This window comes from Acinonyx jubatus, chromosome D2 (assembly GCF_027475565.1).
Source record: "Acinonyx jubatus isolate Ajub_Pintada_27869175 chromosome D2, VMU_Ajub_asm_v1.0, whole genome shotgun sequence".
Lineage (NCBI taxonomy): Eukaryota > Metazoa > Chordata > Mammalia > Carnivora > Felidae > Acinonyx > Acinonyx jubatus.
In genome coordinates this window covers 66602252-66623375 of record NC_069393.1, presented here as the reverse complement: position 1 = coordinate 66623375, position 21124 = coordinate 66602252, and the positions used below count along the sequence as shown (strand labels likewise).

The following is a 21124-nucleotide window of genomic DNA, read 5'->3' as shown; positions in this document are numbered from 1 at the left end:
AGATTTCTCATCAAAAAATATGGAGGTCAGAAGGTAGTTCTGAAAGAAATAAAAAACCATCAATCAAGAGTTCTTTATCTAGCATTATTCTTTAATGAAGATGAACTTAAAACATTCCCAGATAATCAAAACTGACAGCATTAGTTGCTGCCCTGTCCTACAAGAAATACTAAAGTAACTCCTTCAGGCTTAAATGAAAAAACACTAGACAGTAGTTCAAATACAAATGAAGAACTAAAGGTCACCAGTAAAATTAACTACAAAAATAAATATAAAGAACCACATAAATGTATTTCTTGCTTGTAGCTTTTTTCTCCTATCCAATTTAAGACAAAATTTAAGACAAGATGAATGGAAACGTTGAGTCACTACATTATATACCTGAAATGAATACTACCTTTTACATTAACTAACTGTAATTTAAATAAAAACTAAATAAACACATGTGGCTCTACTTCTGGCTCCACCAAAAAAACAAAAACAAAAACAAAACCTCATACACAATACCTGTACATCTGTGTTGATGGGCACACAATGTGTATAAAGATATAACATTTATGATAATAAACAACAAAAGGAGGAGGGAGTGGAGGTATACAGACACAAAGTTTTCGTACACTATTGAAATTAACTTGATATTAATCAGAACTAGATTCTTATGATTTAAGGCATTAATTTTGTAGGACGACCACTAAGAATCACAAAGAAATTAAAACAGTACTCTAGAAAATATCTAGTTAACACAAAAGAAGTCAGTAATGAAGAAATAGAGAAAAAAGATGAGACACAAAAAACAAAGTGAAGTGGCAAATGTAAATTATACCTTACCAATAATTACATTAACTGTGAATGGAATAAACTCTCAAATTAAAAGGCAGAAGTTGGTAGAATAGATGGGAAAAAAAGTGATCTAACTATATGCTGTCTATAAGACACTATAGACTAAAAAACATAAATTAACAGTAAAAGGACAAAAAATGGTATACCATGACAACAGTAACCAAAATGGAGTTGAAGCAGCTACACTATTATCAGACAAAATAGACTTTAAGACAAAAATTACTACTAGAGGGATGCCTGGGTGGCTCAATTACTTGAGCATTCAACTTCAGCTTAGGTCATGATCTCATAGTTCGTGGGTTCAAGCCCCATGTCGAGCTCACTGTTGTCAGTGAGGAGACCGCTTCAGGTCCCCTATATCCCTGTCTGCCCCTCACCCATGCTCACTTGCTCTCTCTCTCTCTCTCTCTCTCAAAAATAAACATTTTTAAAAAACTACTAAAGACAAAGAGCATTTTATAACCAAAAAAAGGGTAAACCCATGAAAAAATGTAACAATTATAAACATATATGCACCTAATAGAGCACCAAAATACATTAACTGACAGAACTGAAGAAATAGATGATTTAACAATAATAATGACTTCAATACTCTTTCAATAATAGAACTAGACAGGATCTAAGCAAGAAAACAGAAACCTTGAACACCACTATAAGCCAACTAGTCCTAAGAGAAATTTATCAACATTCCACCCAACAACAGCAAAATATAGACTGTTCAAGTGAACATGAAATATCCTCCAGGACAAATCACATTATTAAAGTCTCAATAAATAAAAAGGAAGGTACACTGTCCAAGTACAACTGAATAAAATAAAAAATCAACAGAAACATTTGAAATATTTACATATATGTAGAAATTAAAAATCACCCTCCTAAATTATCTATGGGTCAGAGCAAAAAAACACAAGGGAAATTAGAAGCCCAAGCAGATGAGAAGAGTATCACAAGAGAGGGGATCCAATTCCCTGGCAAAGGAAGTCAGAGACTGAGCAGGCAAAGGGGAATGTGTATCTGGGGTTTAGACTGGGTATCTGACAAAGATTTTCTCGAAAATCAAGTCTGTCACTGCACAGAAAACCGAGTATATTTGTACCCAATGATAAAATTACACCTTAAAACAAAAATCAGAACTCTGAAAATACGTATCCTTTACCACGAATTTGAAAAGCTACTCAATTTCTCAATTTAAAGACTTTTCTTTAAAAAAAAAGTGACCTTATTAACAAATGTGGATTTTTTAAAATACTCGAGAATAAAAGGTATCAACATTTAGAAAATCTGTATAACTCAATAAACCAGTATCTTCCAGTTAATTACTTAATGTATAATTACTTAAAATCATACATGATTACTTAATGTATGATTATTTAAAATCATTTATGATTACTTAATGTATGATTACTTAAAAACCACACATGGATAAAAGATCCATTCAAAGTACAAGACAGATCAATGAATTTTATTTTAACAGAATGAAAAGTTCATTAGATGAACTCAGACATTCATAGGATAAGTGAAAAAGGGAGAAAGAGCCTCACACTAAATCTCACTGATAAAAACTTAATTCAATAATTAGAAAGTAAATTAAATAAGTTAATTCAAAATCACGGATAGTAAAATATAAACCTAACAACTTTGAGAGGTAAACAAATGAGAAAATCTTTGGGGCCTAGATTTGACAGGTGTAAGTCATAAAAAGCACAATTTATAAAAGAAAAAACTCATAAATCCCACTTCATTAAAATTTAAAAATTTCACACCGCAAAAGACCCTGTTAGTAGGATGTAAAGATAAACTATGGGAGAATATTTGCAAACCACACAGTCGAATTTGCTGACTTAATCCAAACACATAAAGAACTCTCAAAACAACATTAAAAAAACAACCCAATTAAAAAATGAGCAAAGATACATAACAAACCTTTGGCCAAAGAGGAAATACAGATGGTAAAATGGCAAAAATAAAATGTTCAACATCATTGGTCATTAGGCAAATGCAAATTAAAACCAGTATCACTACACACCTATCAGAGTACCTTAAAATGTGGTAATACCAAATGCTAACAAGGATGCAGAGAAACCAGGTATGTGAAGAAACAGTTTAGTAGTTACTTATAAAATTAACTGTACACTTACCATATATGACCCAGAAATTTCACTCTGGCATTTACCCCAGAAACATATTTATGTTCACACATACATGCAAAAAACTGCACACCAAATGTCAATAATATTTGAATTTTTTTAATGTTCATTTTTATTTATTTTGAGAGAGAGAGACAGAGAACATGAGCAGGAGAGGGGCATAGAGAGGGGGAGAAAAGAATCCCAATTAGGCTCCGCGCTGTCAGTGCAAGAGCCCAAAGCAAGGCTCAATCCCACAAATTGCAAGACCATGACCTGAGCCAAAATCAAGAGTGGGACGCTTAACCAGTTGAGTCACTCAGGCGCCCCATAATATTTATTTGTAATGGCAAAAAAAAAAAAAAAAAAAGAATCAAGCCAAATCTCCTTCAGTGGGTGAATGGTTAAACAAACTCTGATATATTCAACACAATGTAATAACACTGCTCAGCAACAAAAAGGAATGAACTACTGATACATTCAATAACCTGAATGGATCTCAAGGGTATTATGCTTAATGAAGTCAATCTCAAAAGGTTACAAACTTTGTAATTCCATGTATACAAGATTTTTCAAATGAAAAATTATACAAATAGAGAACAGAACAGTAATTGTCAGGATAGGACAAGGTGGAGAGGGAGCTCCTTTGTGATAATGAAACCAGTCTATATCTTGACTGTGCTTGTAGGACTCTATACATGGGATTTAAAATCACAGAATTATGGACACACCCAAATGAATACCTAAAAAAATGGCAAAAAAATGAGTAAGGTCTATCGTCTAGTAAAAAATAATATATCAATGTCAACTTCCTATTTTGACAATGCACTACAATTATATAAAATGCCAACAATGGGGGAACCTGAGTGAAGTACTATTTTTGCAACTTCCTATGAGTTTACCACTTCTAAATAAAAAGGGGGGAAACTTCAATGATAATAGTTTTAAAATCTACATTGCATTAAACTTTAAGAAATTACTGCCATTTTGGTTATAAGAGGAAAGTATATAGCAATCCAAGCCTATGTACAGAAGGAAAAAAGGTCTCAGATACACAACCTAACCTTACCCCTTAAAGAGCTGGGGGGAAAAAAACAGCATATAAAACCCAAAACCAGCAGAAGACAGGAAATCATAAATATTAGAGCAAAAATCAATGCCATCAAAACCAATAAAAAAAAATAGATCAATGAAACTGGAAGCTGGTACTCTGAAAGAATTAACAAAATGGATAAATTGATGGGGGGTGGGAGGGAGGAGAGGGTGGATGATGGGTATTGAAGAGGGCATCTTTTGGGATGAGCACTGGGTGTTGTATGGAAACCAATTTGACAATAAATTTCATATATTAAAAAAAAAAGGATGAACCACTAATCAGTTTGATCAAAAACAAAAAGGAACCAAGAATGAAAGAGGAGAGATCACAACCAACACAGCAGAAATAATAATAAAAGAATATTATGAACAATTACATGCCAATAAAATGGGCAATCTGGAAGAAATGGACAAATTTCTAGAAACAATAAACTACCAAAAGTGAAACAGGAAGAAATAGAAAATTTGAACAGACCCATAACCAGTAAATAAACTCAATTACTAATCAAAAATCTCCCAAAACACAAGAGTCCGGGGCCAGATGGCTTTCCAGGGGAATTCTACCAAACATTTAAGGAAGAGTTAACACCTATTCTCTTAAAGCTGTTCCAAAAAATAGAAATGGAAGGAAAACTTCCAAACTCTTTCTATGAAGCCAGCATTACCTTGATTCCAAAACCAGACAAAGACCCCGCTAAAAAGCAGAATTATAGACCAATTTCCCTGATGAACATGGATGCAAAAACCCTCAACAAGATATTAGCCAACCGGATCCAACAATACATTAGAAGAATTATTTACCATGACCAAGTAGGATTTATATCTGGGATGCAGGCCTGGTTAAATCAATGTGATTCATCACATCAGTAAAAGAAAGGACAAGAACCACATGATCCTCTCCATAGATGCAGAAAAAGCATTTGACAAAATACAGCATCCTTTCTTGATAAAAACCCTCAAGAAAGTATGGATAAAAGGATCATACCTCGAGATCATAAAAGCCATATATGAAAGACCCAACACTAATATCATCCTTGATGGGGAAAAACTGAGAGCTTTCCCCCTAAGGTCAGGAACAAGACAGGGATGTCCACTCTTGCCACTGTTATTCTACACAGTATTGGAAGTCTTAGCCTCAGCAATCAGACAACACAAGGAAATAAAAGGCATCCAAAATGGCCAGGAGGAGGTCAAACTTGCACTCTTCGCAGATGACAGGATACTCTACATGGAAAACCCAAAAGATTCCACAAAAACACTGCTAGAACTGATCCATGAATCAGCAAAGTTGCAGGATATAAAATCAATGCACAGAAATCGGTTGTGTTCCTATACACCAACAATGAAGCAACAGAAAGAGAAATCAACGAATCGATCCCATTTACAATTGCACCAAAAACCATAAAATACCTAGAAATAAATCTAATGAAAGAGGTGAAAAATCTATACACTGTAAACTAGAGAAAGCTTATGAAAGAAATTGAAGACGTCACACACACAAAAAAGTGGAAAAATATTCCAGGCTCATGGATTGGAAGAGCAAACATTGTTAAAATGTCAATACTACCCAAAGCAGTCTACGAATTCAATGCAATCCCTATCAAAATAACACCAGCATTGTTCACAGAGCTGGAACAAACTATCTTAAAATTTGCATGGAACCAGAAAAGACCCCAAACAGCCAAAGCAACCTTGAAAAAGAAAACCAAAGCAGGAGGCATCACAATCCCAGACTTCAAGCTGTATTACAAAGCTGTAATCAACAAGACAGTATAGGACTGGCACAAAAGCTGACACTCAGATCAATGCAACAGAATAGAGAACCCAGAAATGGACCCACAAATGTAGGGCCAAGTAATCTTTGACAAAGCAGGAAAGAATATCCAATGCAAAAAAAGACAGTCTCTTCAGCAAATGGTGCTGGGAAAACTGGACAGCGACATGCAGAATGAACCTGGACCACTTTCTTGCACCATACACAAAAAATAAACTCAAAATGGATGAAAGACCTAAATGTAAGACAGGAAACCATCAAAATCCTCGAGGAGAAAGCAGGCAAAAACCTCTTTGATCTTGGCCACAGCAACTTCTTAGTCAACACGTCTCCAGAGGCAAGGGAAACAAAAGCAGAAATGAACTACTGGGACCCCATCAAAATAAAAAGCTTCTGTACAGCGAAGGGAACAATCAGCAAAAGTAAAAGGCAACTGACAGAATGGGAGAAGATATTTGCAAATGACATATCAGATAAAGGGTTAGTATCCAAAATCTATAAAGAACTTCTCAAACTCAACACCCAAAAAACAAATAATCCAGTGAAGAAATGGGCAAAAGACATGAATAGACACTTTTCCAGAGAAGACATCCAGATGGCTAACAGACACATGAAAAGATCCCCAACATCACTCATCATCAGGGAAATACAAATCAAAACCACAATGAGATACCACCTCAAACCAGTCAGAATGGCTAACATTAACAACTCAGGAACAACAGATGTTGGCGAGGATGCGGAGAAAGAGGAACCCCTTTTGCATTGCTGGTAGGAATGCAAACTGGTACAGCCACTTTGGAAAACAGTATGGAGCTTCCTCAAAACATTAAAAATAGAACTACCCTATGACCCAGCAATTACGCTACTAGGTATTATCCAAAGGATACAGATGTGCTGTTTCGAAGGGGCACATGCACCCCAATGTTTATAGCAGCACTATCAATAATAGGTAAAGTATGGAAAAAACCCAAGTGTCCCATTTACTGATGAATAAAGATGTGTTGTGTGTATGTGCGCGCACACACATGCACACACAGTGTAATACTACTTGGCAATCAAAAAGAATGAAATCTTGCCATTTGCAACAATGTGGATGGATCTACAGTGTATTATGCTAAGCGAAATTAGTCAGAGAAAGACAAATATATGACTTCACTCAGATGTGGAATTTAAGATACAAAACAGATGAACATAAGAGAAGGGAAGCAAAAATAATGTAAAAACAGGAAGAGGGACAAAACATAACAGACTCTTAAATACAGAGAACAAACAGAGGTTTGCTGGAGGGATTGTGGGTGGGGGGATGGGCTAAAGGGGCAAGGGACATTAAGGAGGACACTTGTTGGGATGAGCACTGGGTATTATATGTGGGGGATCAATCAATGGATTCTACTCCTGGAATCATTACTGCACTATATGGAACTTGGATATAAATTTAAGAAGGTAAAAAACTAAAGAAGTATAAAAAATAAAAATAAAAGTAAATGGATTCTGAGTCCTACCTTTGGCTATATGAAAGATCTAGAAAATTATCTTTACTAGTCATCAGAAGAACATGCATTTAAAAATACAATAAGAGGGGCACCTGGATGGCTCAGTCGGTTAAGACTCTGACTTCGGCCCAGGTCATGATCTCACAGCTCGTGAGTTCGAGCCCCGTGTCAGGCTCTGGTCCTGACAGCTTGGAGCCTGGAGCCTGCTTCGGATTCTGTGTCTCCCTCTCTCTCTCTCTGCCCCTCCCCAGCTCATGCTCGCACTGTCTCTGTCAAAAATAAATAAACTTAAAAAAAATTAAAAATAAAATAAAAAACTTATCTTAAAAAATACAATAAGAAATAATATATGAAATTGAGGAAAATACAAAACATTGCAGTAAGGATACAGAGAAATGAACACCTAATGGATGGCTGGTGGGCATATGATTCAAGTAAAGCTTTTCAGAAAGTATGGCTTCTTAACATAAGTTTGGGGGGGGGTCTTTGTTAGAAGAAAGTTTGTAATTTATGTGAGAGTTACACATCTGTTTAAGAACAAAGAAGATTAAAAAAAAAAATATATATATATATATATATATATATATCCCACACTGTTCATTTAAGTGCTTATCCCTCTATCTGGAAAAGAAAATTGGGAGTGATGTAGGGGTGGGGGGTGGGTAGGGAAGAAGGGAGTAGAAGGGAATAAGGTATGTCTTGAAGCCCTCAGCTAAACTCTTTCCCAAAAGGCAGATTTCCATTCCCTGTTTTTACCTGTTTGGTCCTAATGGTATAAGATTTGTTACCTCAGCTCAGATAGGTTGAGAGTTTATAACTGCTATCATGTAATCACATTCGATTTCCAAAATAACTGTGAAGTAAGCACCCAAAGTATTCTTCCCATTAACAGAGGAGTCAACCAAGATTTATGGAAGTTAAATTATTTGCCACACTCTGGTGTGAATCTGACAACAACATCATGAGCAACAAGAGATAATATTTACTGAGTACTTACTACATACCAGGCACTGTACTAGGTGCTTTTAGCTGTTTTCTCACTCAGTCCTTGCAACAATTCTGAGGCAGATTAATCCCCACTTACAGAAAAAGAAATGAGGCTCAAGAACAATCAAATTACTTATTAAAGATCACACAGATCATAAAGCAGTCATAAGACTAACAAAGTTCTGATTCCAAAACCCATGTCTTAACCCATGTCTATAATAAGTATAAATAATGATGTAAATAAACATGAACCAAGGAACATTTTTGACAGAACAAGACGTGAAAAGATAGGACTGCTTTCTATAGTCTGAGGAAATGCTGACTAAAAAGAGCCAACAAAATACAGAAAATCTAAATATCTTAAAAAAATTCTTTCTCCCCTCATCTAACACCTAATTCTATAGACCACACTAGTACTTTACTGACTTTTAAAAGAGAAATTTCTCCCCATAATATATGTCTTAATGCATAATTCACATTACCTTGAGTTCATTTTCTACTGAGTGGTATCTTCCTGAAAAGTATGACAAAAAGAATATATTTTATAATTTAAACTCAGTATGTTAAATTCTATAGTCATTTAGGTCCAGTTTTCGATTAATAGAACATATAAATAAATGTTTCCATAACTGACCACTAGGAAGTGATTATGCAGATCAATTTAGAAAAGAACCTGACTCCTGCATCCTTGACCTAGGCACCAATTATTAAAAACTAGCACTAATTAGTCCTTAGTAATAACACTAACAGTACATGCTTACTTTAAAACTATTTTTTTCCCTTAACTAAAAGAAAGAATAATTCAGATATGTGAAGCGAGACCTAGATGTCCAGAGACTTACTTGGGAAGTTCTATCTATATTAAATTTTACCCACCTTATAATCTAACCCAAATTCTCATGTTAAATGGATATATCTCCTTACTAATCTCAATCTTAAAAGGAATGTGATTAAAAGTAATATATTGAAAAGAAAATGTAGTCAAAAAAAGACCAAAAGATCTGGAGCTGTAACGTTTGGTCTCCAAAACCCTTGATTAATTAGTTTGACCTGAGCATGGCTACGTTTAAAGGCCTCAGTTTTTTCATCTGAAAAATGAGTTTAGGGGCTACATGATCTCACAGGTACCTTAAGGCTCTAAAACTCCTACTGCTAAGTCAGCAGGAAGTAGTTCCAAGGACCAATACTGGGTGTTCGACACACAGTAGTACTCAAGAAGTACTTTCAGACTGGAAGACCAATTCTAACATAATGTCCAAGTCAAAAAACAAACCCTGAAGATTACTGTAAAGGTACTATTGTAATTGTGTTGAGTAGATTTACAAGGTGAGACAGCACTTACAATTTATCCCTATTAAAAAGTTCATTAGGTCCCCATGACTACAGGTAATAATCATCATGCAAACAGACGTTTTGGAATACCCTAACAACGTATTTATATTCTTAGTATTTCTCAAAATGTATTTCTACAACATTTACTTCCATGGTCAAACAGGCTTATAGTTAGGATAAGATGTGTTTCAAACATAATTATACTGTTGTCCTTACAGCAGAAATGATCTGTTTTTGATATGAAAATGTATTCCGTGGGGGCACCTAGGTGGCTCAGTTGGTTGGGGGTCTGGCTTCAGCTCAGGTCATGATCTCGCAATTTGTGAGTTCAAGCCCCACGTTGGGCTCTGTGCTAACAGCTCAGACCCTGGAGCCTGCTTCAGATTGTGTCTCCCTTCTCTTTCTGCCCCTCCCCTGCTCATGCTGTCTCTCACTCAAAAATGAATAAATTAAAAAAAAAAAAAAGTACCCTCTGATAGAGAATATACAAGATTTCCCAATACATTTGGATCAAAAAACCATTTCTAAGGAATATCTGTAACATCTCATAGCGTTTCAAGTGCTCAAACTACAAATATTTAGTAAACCTAGATCAGCATTAAAACAGATAGAATTTTACAAAATTATTAAAAATTTAAGATTTAAAAAACACCAGAGTAACTGGAATAACAAAGACTAAACCCTGAAATCTCCAATAATCAGGCATTAAAATTTTCTATAAGGCTATTAGAATGTATTTGTATTTGAAGCTAAGAAAGTAATACATTCCAACATACAGAAGGAACGGAATGAAAAAAAAAAATACCTAGTTTCTCCAAGCAGTCATCCTGCTCTTGCTAATGGATAGGTAAAACAGAACAAGGTCAAATGAATACAAGATTATGTTCAAATCAGAGACTAGAAGAAAGCTTGCCCACCAGCTATTAAGATTTTTCAACCATATTTCTTTTAATAGAGTCATTAAGTGAAGAAAATAAATTCACATTTCTCTTGAAAAACAAGATGCCAGGGCACCTGGGTAGCTCAGTCAGTTAAGCATCTGACTCTTGATTTCAGTTCAGGTCATGATCTCACATTTCCTGAGTTCAAGCCCCACCTCGGGCTCTGCACACACAACGTAGAGTTGCTTGGGATTCTCATTCTCTCTCCACCCCCTACTCTGCTCCTCTCCCACCGCCCTCTCTTTCAAAATTTAAAAATTTTAAATCTAAAAAAATTTTTTGAAAAGAAAAACAAGATGCCATTCAGAATACTAGATTAGTGGTAGTAGCTAAAGCATGAAAGTTCAATTTCTAGAGGCGCCTGGCTGTCTCAGTTGGAAGAGCATGAGACTCTTGATTCCAGGTCTGTGAGTTCAAGCCTCACATTGGGCATGGCACCTACTTAAAAAAAAAAGTTCGATTTTCAAACCCAACTGAAAAAGGAATCAACACCTAAAATTAAAGAATTATTGAGCACTCTAACTAGAGTCATTAGTCTCTAGTCTCGTTCTTGATGCTATGTAGCATACAAGGCTTCATAAATACAAAGTGATATAATCAAAATCAAATGTTAAATTTTGATTTTTAATTAAAAAATCTGATCTGAAAGAACTAAAAGAATTTGATCTAAAAGAAATGAATTGTTTTTGCCTTTCAGAAAACTACATCAGCACTTATTTTATTCCTTACATTTGTAAATGATCTTAATTCTGATAAAACTGGACTACAGCCCTTGCAATTTCCAGTTTGAAAATGGCAATGTTTAGATGGTGTGGCCCCTTTCTCCTCTGAAAAATCTCAAAACAACTAGTAGTATGAGAAATAGAAACAAAAAATACATCTCCATCCCTAACCAAGAGGCATCCCTAACCACATATATGAGAAGGCTGCCATTTGCAGTGAAGGTAAAGAGGGATGCTGGAAGAGGTCAAACAAAGGAGAGGTTTGCAGCTTCACATCTCAAAACTATCACAGCTCAGTTCTCTAACTAAGGTACATGGCATAGCCAGAAGGGCAGCCCAACAACCCCTTGTTTGGAATATCTGAAGATTTCAAAGACTTTATCTAGCATTATTGGATACACAGGAGAGCCAGAACTGAACAAGAAATCATACAGTTGAAAAAGGGCACATCTTTTCCTAAGGAAAAATTTTATTGTACTTGAGCATTTAAAGAGAATTCTTCATGAGACACCGAGCTGGCTCAGTCAGTAAAGCATGCAACTTTTCTTTCTTTTCTCTTCTCTTTAAGAGCATGCGACTTTTGATCTTGAGGTCATGAGTTCAAGCCCCACACGGGGCATAGAGATTACTTAAAAATAAAAATAAAACCACAAATAAATAAACAGAATTCTTTGAGAACCTAGGCAAAATCATTACTACCCAAAAATGGAGGGAAGGAGGGACTCAATGCTAAAAAAAAAAAAGTAGAGCAATACCTATTAAGAACTCCAAGGGTTTAAAAAAGGTATGACTCAAGAATTTATATCCAGTCTAAGAATACAGTTTAGTATAAATGGCAACAGTTAAACAATAATGAATATGAAAGAACTCAAGGAATACTGTTCTTATGAACTGCTTTTGAAGAAAACACTAGTTGACAAAGTTCAACTATCCAAAGGATAAAAATAAAAATTATGAAAAAAGGGCAAGTTTTGAGCATAAAGCCCATTTAATTATTGGCCTGAAAAAAAAAAGATACAAATATTTATAGCTATAGAATATAATGTAAATGTTTCAATCCTCAAGAATGGAGAGGAAATAGGACTGAGATATGCTTATACCTTTATACAGCACTGCTTTACACCTTTGAGTATACTCAATTGCTATACCTCGATTTATTTCTTAAAAGATGAGGAAATAAGCATAATGCTGTAATAAATACAGATGAGCTAAATAGATTCATTAAAAGAAAGTCTCAGGTAGATCATAAAACATAATTGTATGAATAAATGATCCACACTCCCCCTGTCCCAATGTGAAAGGACAAAAATGAAATACAAGCAGACTATGTTCAAAATGAAACAGGCATTCTAAAGATATAGGCACAAAAATATTCACTACAGCATTATTTGTAACAGCAACATACCGAAACAATCTATATGTCCAACAACACACGTCCAACGGGAGTTTATCTCCGTTATGGTTAGAGAAACTATTGTTTATTCAATGAAATACTATATATTTACTAAAAAGTATGCTGTACCAACTATGTACGTTTCTCACTTGTTTCAAGTCAGACAGTAAAGCATACTAGCTAATGCTAAAGGCTCTGCAGCCAGACTCTTGGGAGTTCCACAACTTCCAACTCCCCAACTTACTAGCATGTTAAGGTTTCTGTGCCTCAGTTTCCTTCTCTGTATGAAGGGGATAATAATACTACCTGCCTCTCAAGGCTGTGATGAAGATTAACAATGAATATCCAAACACTTGATAGAACAGGGCCTACAACATATAAAACACTGTGGAAGTTTTAGATTCATTATAGTTAAGTGAGGAAAACTCAGCTTTAAAACAACATCATGTTACCATTTATGAAAAAAATATATACATATATATGTATAAAATATCTGTGAAGAACACACAAAACTGGTAGTGGTTTCCCAGGAAAGGAAAATATGCAGAGAGGCTGCAGAGTGAGAGCAAGATTTGCTTTACACTTCTGTATCTTTTAGATTTTGTACCATAAGCATGTATTGGTTAGCTAAAAATTACTACTTAAATTTAAAAACCTTAAAGAATTGAGGCGCCTGGGTGGCTCACTCGGTTAAGCATCTGACTTCGGCTCAGGTCATGATCTTGCAGTTTGTGAGTTCGGGCCCCGCGTCAGGCTCTGTGCTGAAAGCTCAGAGCCTGGAGCCCACTTTGAATTCTGTGTCTCCCTCTCTCTGCCCCTCCCCCACTCACATGCGCGCGCGCGCGCTCTCTCTCTCTCTCGCTTAAAAATCAACTTAAAAAAAAAAAAAAACCTTAAAGAATTTAAGTTGACTGAACACAGTGCTACTTTTCTGGTTAGTTCTTTGACTTCCATGCCTAAGGTATATTTACTCAGATCACAGGTCACAAATAACACTCTCAGAGACAAATGTATTTTCTCCACCAAAGCATCTACAGGAGTTCAGATATTTAATGTTACCACATAAAATACAAAAGAGGGCTCCTGGATGGCTCGGTGGGTTGAGCTTCAAACTCTCAGGTCATGATCCCAGGCTCATAGGATTGAGCCCTACCTACATTGGGCTGCACACAGAGCGTAGACCCTGCTTAAGATTCTCTTTCTCCAGGGACCCCCACCCCCTCTCCTGCTCGTGTTCTCAAAAAAAAAAAAAAAATTAAAATTAGGGATGCCTGGGTGGCTCAGTCAGTTAAGTGTCCAACTCTTGATTTCGGCTCGGATCTCATGGTTTGTGAGTTTGAGCCTCATATCACTCTCTCTCAAAAATACACATTAAAAAAAGATTAAAATAATTAAAAAATAAAAAAAAACTTATCTTTGGAGACAACACTTCAAAGACATATACAAAAAAATGTTCACAGCAATGTGCATATAGCAAAATATTGGAAACACAGGCATCAGTAGTCTCCATAAATTATAGTGCCACACAATGGAATATAATATAGATACCTGAAATGATAGCATATGCATAATACAAATTTATGTATGAAATTATAATTTTTTGCATTAGGCAGTAAGTTATGGACTCTTTCCACACAAGAATACAAATATACTTCATTTCTTTTCATTGCTATGACTTGTGGTATAACTATAATATAATCATTCTCCTATCAACTGACATTTAGGTTGTTTCTATTTGCCTTTTTTCATTTACTTTTTTTTTCATTAAAAAAAATATATATGGGGTCCCTGCGTGGCTTGGTTGATTAAGCATCCAACTTTGGCTCAGGTCATGATCTCACGGTTTGTAAGTTAGAACCCAGCATTGGGTTCTCTGCTGTCAGTGCAGAGCCTGCTTTGAATCCCGTCTCCCTCTCTCTCTGCCCCTCCCCTGCTCGCGCTATCTCAAAGCTATAATAAACATCAAAATATATATAAATATATATATGGGGGGGGCAGTAAATAGTGCTTTTTGAGCATAAATAGTCACAAACAGGACCTACTATTTCTGCAAGGCAGATTCCTGAAAGCAGAACTGTTTGGTCAAAACTAATACGCATTTTATTTTTTATTTTTATTTTTTTAACATATGAAATTTATTGTCAAATTGGTTTCCATACAACACCCAGTGCTCATCTCAAAAGATGCCCTCTTCAATACCCATCACCTACTCTCCCCTCCCTCCCACCCCCCCATCAACCCTCAGTTTGTTCTCAATTTTTAAGTGTCTCTTATGCTTTGGCTCTCTCCCACTCTAACCTCTTTTTTTTTTTTCCTTCCCCTCCCCCATGGGTTTCTGTTAAGTTTCTCAGGATCCACATAAGAGTGAAAACATATGGTATCTGTCTTTCTCTGTATGGCTTATTTCACATAGTATCACACTCTCCAGTTCCATCCACGTTGCTACAAAGGGCCATATTTCATTCTTTCTCATTGCCACGTAGTACTCCATTGTGTATATGAACCACAATTTCTTCATCCATTCATCAGTTGATGGACATTTAGGCTCTTTCCACAATTTGGCTATTGTTGAAAGTGCCGCTATAAACATTGGGGTACAAGTGCCCCTATGCATCAGTACTCCTGTATCCCTTGGGTAAATTCCTAGCAGTGCTACTGCTGGGTCATAGGGTAGGTCTATTTTTAATTTTTTAAGGAACCTCCACACTGTTTTCCAGAGTGGCTGCACCAGTTTGCATTCCCACCAACAGTGCAAGAGGGTTCCCATTTCTCCACATCCTCTCCAGCATCTATAGTCTCCTGATTTGTTCATTTTGGCCACTCTGACTGGCGTGAGGTGATATCTGAGTGTGGTTTTGATTTGTATTTACCTGATGAGGAACGATGTTGAGCATCTTTTCATGTGCCTGTTGGCCATCTGGATGCCTTCTTTAGAGAAGTGTCTATTCATGTTTTCTGCCCATTTCTTCACTGGATTATTTGTTTTTTGGGTGTGGAGTTTGGTAAGCTCTTTATAGATTTTGGATACTAGCCCTTTGTCCGATGTCATTTGCAAATATCTTTTCCCATTCCGTTGGTTGCCTTTTAGTTTTGTTGACTGTTTCCTTTGCAGTGCAGAAGCTTTTTATCTTCATGAGGTCCCAATAGTTCATTTTTGCTTTTAATTCCCTTGCCTTTGGGGATGTGTCAAGTAAGAAATTGCTGCGGCTGAGGTCAGAGAGGTCTTTTCCTGCTTTCTCCTCTAGGGTTTTGATGGTTTCCTGTCTCACATTCAGGTCCTTTATCCATTTTGAGTTTATTTTTGTGAATGGTGTAAGAAAGTGGTCTTGTTTCATTCTTCTGCATGTTGCTGTCCAGTTCTCCCAGCACCATTTGTTAAAGAGACTGTCTTTTATCCATTGGATATTCTTTCCTGCTTTGTCAAAGATTAGTTGGCCATACGTTTGTGGGTTTAGTTCTGGGGTTTCTATTCTATTCCATTGGTCTATGTGTCTGTTTTTTGTGCCAATACCATGCTGTCTTGATGATTACAGCTTTGTAGTAGAGGCTAAAGTCTGGGATTGTGATGCCTCCTGCTTTGGTCTTCTTCTTCAAAATTACTTTGGCTATTCAGGGCTTTTTGTGGTTCCATACAAATTTTAGGATTGCTTGTTCTAGCTTCGAGAAGAATGGTGGTGCAATTTTGATTGGGATTGCATTGAATGTGTAGATAGCTTTGGGTAGTATTGATATTTTAACAATATTTATTCTTCCAACCCATGAGCACGGAATGTTTTTCCATTTCTTTGTATCTTCTTCAATTTCCTTCATAAGCTTTCTATAATTTTCAGCATACAGATCTTTTACATCTTTGGTTAGACTTATTCCTAGGTATTTTATGCTTCTTGGTGCAATTGTGAATGGGCTCAGTTTCTTTATTTGTCTTTCTGTTGCTTCAGTATTATTGTATAAGATTGCAACTGATTTAAAAAAACAAACAAAAAAAGAATGCAATTGATTTCTGTACATTGATTTTGTATCCTGCAACTTTGCTGAATTCATGTATCAGTTCTAGCAGACTTTTGGTGGAGTCTATCAGATTTTCCATGTATAATATCATGTCATCCGCAAAAAGTGAAAGCCTGACTTCATCTTTGCCAATTTTGATGCCTTTGATTTCCTTTTGTTGTCTGATTGCTGATGCTAGCACTTCCAACACTATGTTAAACAACAGCGGTGAGAGTGGACATCTCTGTCGTGTTCCTGATCTCAGGGGGAAAGCTCTCAGTTTTTCCCCATTGAGGATGATATTAGCTGTGGGCTTTTCATAAATGGCTTTTATGATGTTTAAGTATGTTCCTTCTACCCCGACTTTCTCGAGGGTTTTTATTAAGAAAGGATGCTGAGTTTTGTCAAATGCTTTTTCTGCATTGATTGGCAGGATCATATGGTTATCTTTTCTTTTATTAATGTGATGTATCATGTTGATTGATTTGCGAATGTTGAACCAGCCCTGCAGCCCAGGAATGAATCCCACTTGATCATGGTTAATAATTCTTTTTATAAGCTGTTGAATTTGATTTGCTAGTATCTTATTGAGAATTTTTGTATCCATATTCATCAGGGATATTAGCCTGAAGTTCTCTTTTATTACTGGGTCTCTGTCTGGTTTAGGAATCAAAGTAATACTGGCTTCATAGAATGAGAGTCTGGAAGTTTTCCTTCCCTTTCTATTTTTTGGAATAGCTTGAGAAGGATAGGTATTATCTCTGCTTTAAATGTCTGGGAGAATTCCCCAGGGAAGCCATCTGGTCCTGGACTCTTATTTGTTGGGAGATTTTTGATGACTGATTCCATTTCTTCGCTGGTTATGGGTCTGTTCAAGCTTTCTATTTCCTCCACTTTGAGTTTTGAAGTGTGTGGGTGTTTAGGAATTTGTCCATTTCTTCCAGGTTGTCCAGTTTGTTGGCATATAATTTTTCATAGTATTCCCTGATAATTGCTTGTATTTCTGAGGGATTGGTTGTAATAATTCCATTTTCATTCATGATTTTATCCATTTGGGTCATCTCCCTTTTCTTTTTGAGAAGCCTGGCTAGAGGTTTATCAATTTTGTTTATTTTTTCAAAAAAACAACTCTTGGTTTCATTGATCTGCTCTACAGTTTTTTTAGATTCTATATTGTTTATTTCTGCTCTGATCTTTATTATTTCTCTTCTTCTGCTGGGTTTGGGGTGTCTTTGCTGCTCTGCTTCTATTTCCTTTAGGTGTGCTGTTAGATTTTGTATTTCGGATTTTTCTTGTTTCTTGAGATAGGCCTGGATTGCAATGTATTTTCCTCTCAGGACTGCCTTCACTGCATCCCAAAGCGTTTGGATTGTTGTATTTTCATTTTCGTTTGTTTCCATATATTTTTTGAGTTCTTCTCTAATTGCCTGGTTGACCTATTCATTCTTTAGTAGGGTGTTCTGTAACCTCCATGCTTTTGGAGGTTTTCCAGACTTTTTCCTGTGGTTGATTTCAAGCTTCATAGCACTGTGGTCTGAAAGTATGCATGGTATGATCTCAATTCTTGTATACTTATGAAGGGCTGTTTTGTGACCCTGTATGTGATCTATCTTGGAAAATGTTCCATGTGCACTCGAGAAGAAAGTATATTCTGTTGCTTTGGGATGCAGAGTTCTAAATGTATCTGTCAAGTCCATCTGATCCAATGTATCATTCAGGGCCCTTGTTTCTTGATTGACCATGTGTCTAGATGATCTATCCATTGTTGTAAGTGGGGTATTAAAGTCCCCTGCAATTACCACATTCTTATCAATAAGGTTACTTATGTTTGTAATTGTTTTATATATTTGGGGGCTCCTGTATTCGGCGCATAGACATTTATAATTGTTAGTTCTTCTTAATGGATAGACTTTGTAATTATTATATAATGCCCTTCTTCATCTCTTGTTACAGCCTTTAATTTAAAGTCTAGTTTGTCTGATATAAGTATGGCTACTCCAGCTTTCTTTTGACTTCCAGTAGCATGATAAATAGTTCTCCATCCCCTCACTTTCAATCTGAAAGTGTCTTCAGATCTAAAATGAGTCTCTTGTAGACAGCAAATAGATGGGTCTTGTTTTTTTTATCCATTCTGATACCCTATGTCTTTTGGTTGGCGCATTTAGTCCATTTACATTCAGTGTTATTATAGAAAGATATGGGTTTAGAGTCATTGTGATGTCCGTAGGTTTCATGCTTGTAGCGATGTCTCTGGTACTTTGTCTCACAGAATCCCCCTTAGGATCTCTTGTAGTGCTGGTTTAGTGGTGATGAATTCCTTCAGTTTTTGTTTGGGAAGACCTTTATCTTTCCTTCTATTCTAAATGACAGATTTGCTGGATAGAGGATTCTCAGCTACACATTTTTTCTGTTCATCACATTGAAGATTTCCTGCCATTCCTTTCTGGCCTGCCAAGTTTCAGTACAGAGATCCATCACTAGTCTTATCGGTCTCCCTTTATATGTTAGAGCACGTTTATCCCTAGCTGCTTTCAGAATTTTCTCTTTATCCTTGTATTTTGCCAGTTTCATTATGATATGTCATGCAGAAGATCGATTCAAGTTACATCTGAAGGGAGTTCTCTGTGCCTCTTGGATTTCAATGCCTTTTTCTTTCCCCAGATCAGGGAAGTTCTCAGCTATTATTTCTTCAAGTACACCTTCAGCAGCTTTCCCTCTCTCTTCCTCCTCTGGAATACCAATTATGCGTAGATTATTTCTCTTTAGTGCATCACTTAGTTCTCTAATTTTCCCCTCATACTCCTGGGTTTTTGTATCTTTTTCTCAGCTTCTTCTTTTTCCATAATTTTATCTTCTAGCTCACCTATTCTCTCCTCTGCCTCTTCAATCCGAGCTGTGGTCGTCTCCATTTTATTTTGCAGCTCATCAATAGCATTTTTTAGCTCTTCCTGGCTGTTCCTTAGTCCCTTGATCTCTGTAGCAATAGATTCTCTGCTGTCCTTTATACTGTTTTCAAGCCCAGCGATTAATTTTATGACTGTTATTCTAAATTCACTTTCTGTTTTATTGTTTAAATCGTTTTTGATCAGTTCGTTAGCTGTCATTATTTCCTGGAGGTTTTTTTGAGGGGAATTCTTCCGTTTCGTCATTTTGGATAGTCCCTGGAGTGGTGCAGGACTGCGGGGCACTTCCCCTGTGCTGTCTTCAATAACTTGCATTGGTGGGCGGGGCTACAGTCAGACCTGATGTCTGCCCCCAGCCCACCGCTGGGGCCACAGTCAGACTGGTGTGTGCCTTCTCTTCCCCTCTCCTAGTGGTGGGATTCACTGTGGGGTGGGGTGGCCCGTCTGGGCTACTTGCACACTGCCAGGCTTGTGGTGCTAGGGATCTGGCGTATTAGCTGGGGTGGATCAGCAAGGTGCACAGGGGCGGGAGGGGCAGGCTCAGCTCGCTTTTCCTTTGGAGATCCACTTCAGGAAGGGCCCTGCGGCATGGGGATGGAGTCAGACCCGCCGGAGGGATGGATCCGAAGAAGCACAGCATTTTGGTGTTTGTGTGGTGCAAGCAAGTTCTCTGACAGGAATTGGTTCGCTTTGGGAGTTTGGCTGGGGGATGGGTGAGGGAGATGGCGCTGGCGAGCGCCTTTGTTCCCTGCCAAGCTGCACTCTGTTATCCGGGGCTCAACAACTCTCCCTCCCGTTGTCCTCCAGCCTTCCCGCTCTCCAAGCAGAGCTGTTAACTTATAACCTTCCAGATGTTAAGTCCCGCTTGCTGAACCAACACACTCCATCCGGCCCCTCCGCTTTTGCAAGCCAGACTCAGGGCCTCTGCTTGGCCGGCGGGCTGCCCCTCTGCCCTGACTCCCTCCCGCCAGTCCGTGTAGCGTGCACCGCCTCGCCGCCCTTCCTACCCTCTTCCGTGGGCCTCTCGTCTACGCTTGGCTCTGGAGAATCCATTCTGCTAGTCTTCTGGCGGTTTTCTAGGTTATTTAGGCAGGTGTGGGTGGAATCTAAGTGATCCGCAGGATGCAGTGAGCCCAGAGTCCTCCTACGCCGTCATTTTCCCCCTCTTGTCCCTAATACGTATTTTAAATATTTATAGGTAGTTCCAATCGGTCTCTTTCAAAGAGACTACATCAATTTATACTCTCCCAATCTTACCAATTATTAATCATTTTCATTTCTATCAATCTGATATATGAAAAATGATATATTTTAATCTACAGTTCCTTGATTAGTGAGGGCAAACAAACTTTTCCATTCTTCCACTATCTGTGGTTTAACAAAATATAGACCATGGCTACATTATGTTTAACACACATTACAGTTTTAATTTTTTTTTATTTGCCACTATTTAATAATTGGGAGCTCCACTACAATCCAGACCTCTACTTCTCATTTAAAAAATAAAAAAAATTTGCTACCACTGGGTCAA

At 37.0% G+C, this 21124-nt stretch overlaps 1 protein-coding gene across 6 annotated transcripts in view; it reads right to left on the bottom strand.

Moving 5' to 3' along the window:
* SHOC2 (SHOC2 leucine rich repeat scaffold protein) overlaps window positions 1-21124 on the bottom strand; it is a 108191-nt gene that overhangs the window by 72495 nt on the left and 14572 nt on the right. Inside the window, exon 2 of one of the 6 annotated variants that reach the window (XM_053207254.1) lies at window positions 8798-8829. The exons of the other annotated variants lie outside the window; for them this stretch is intronic. The gene's annotated coding sequence lies outside the window, so the exon portion shown is untranslated. The remainder of the gene's footprint in view (window positions 1-8797; window positions 8830-21124) is intronic. 6 annotated transcript variants of the gene reach the window in all.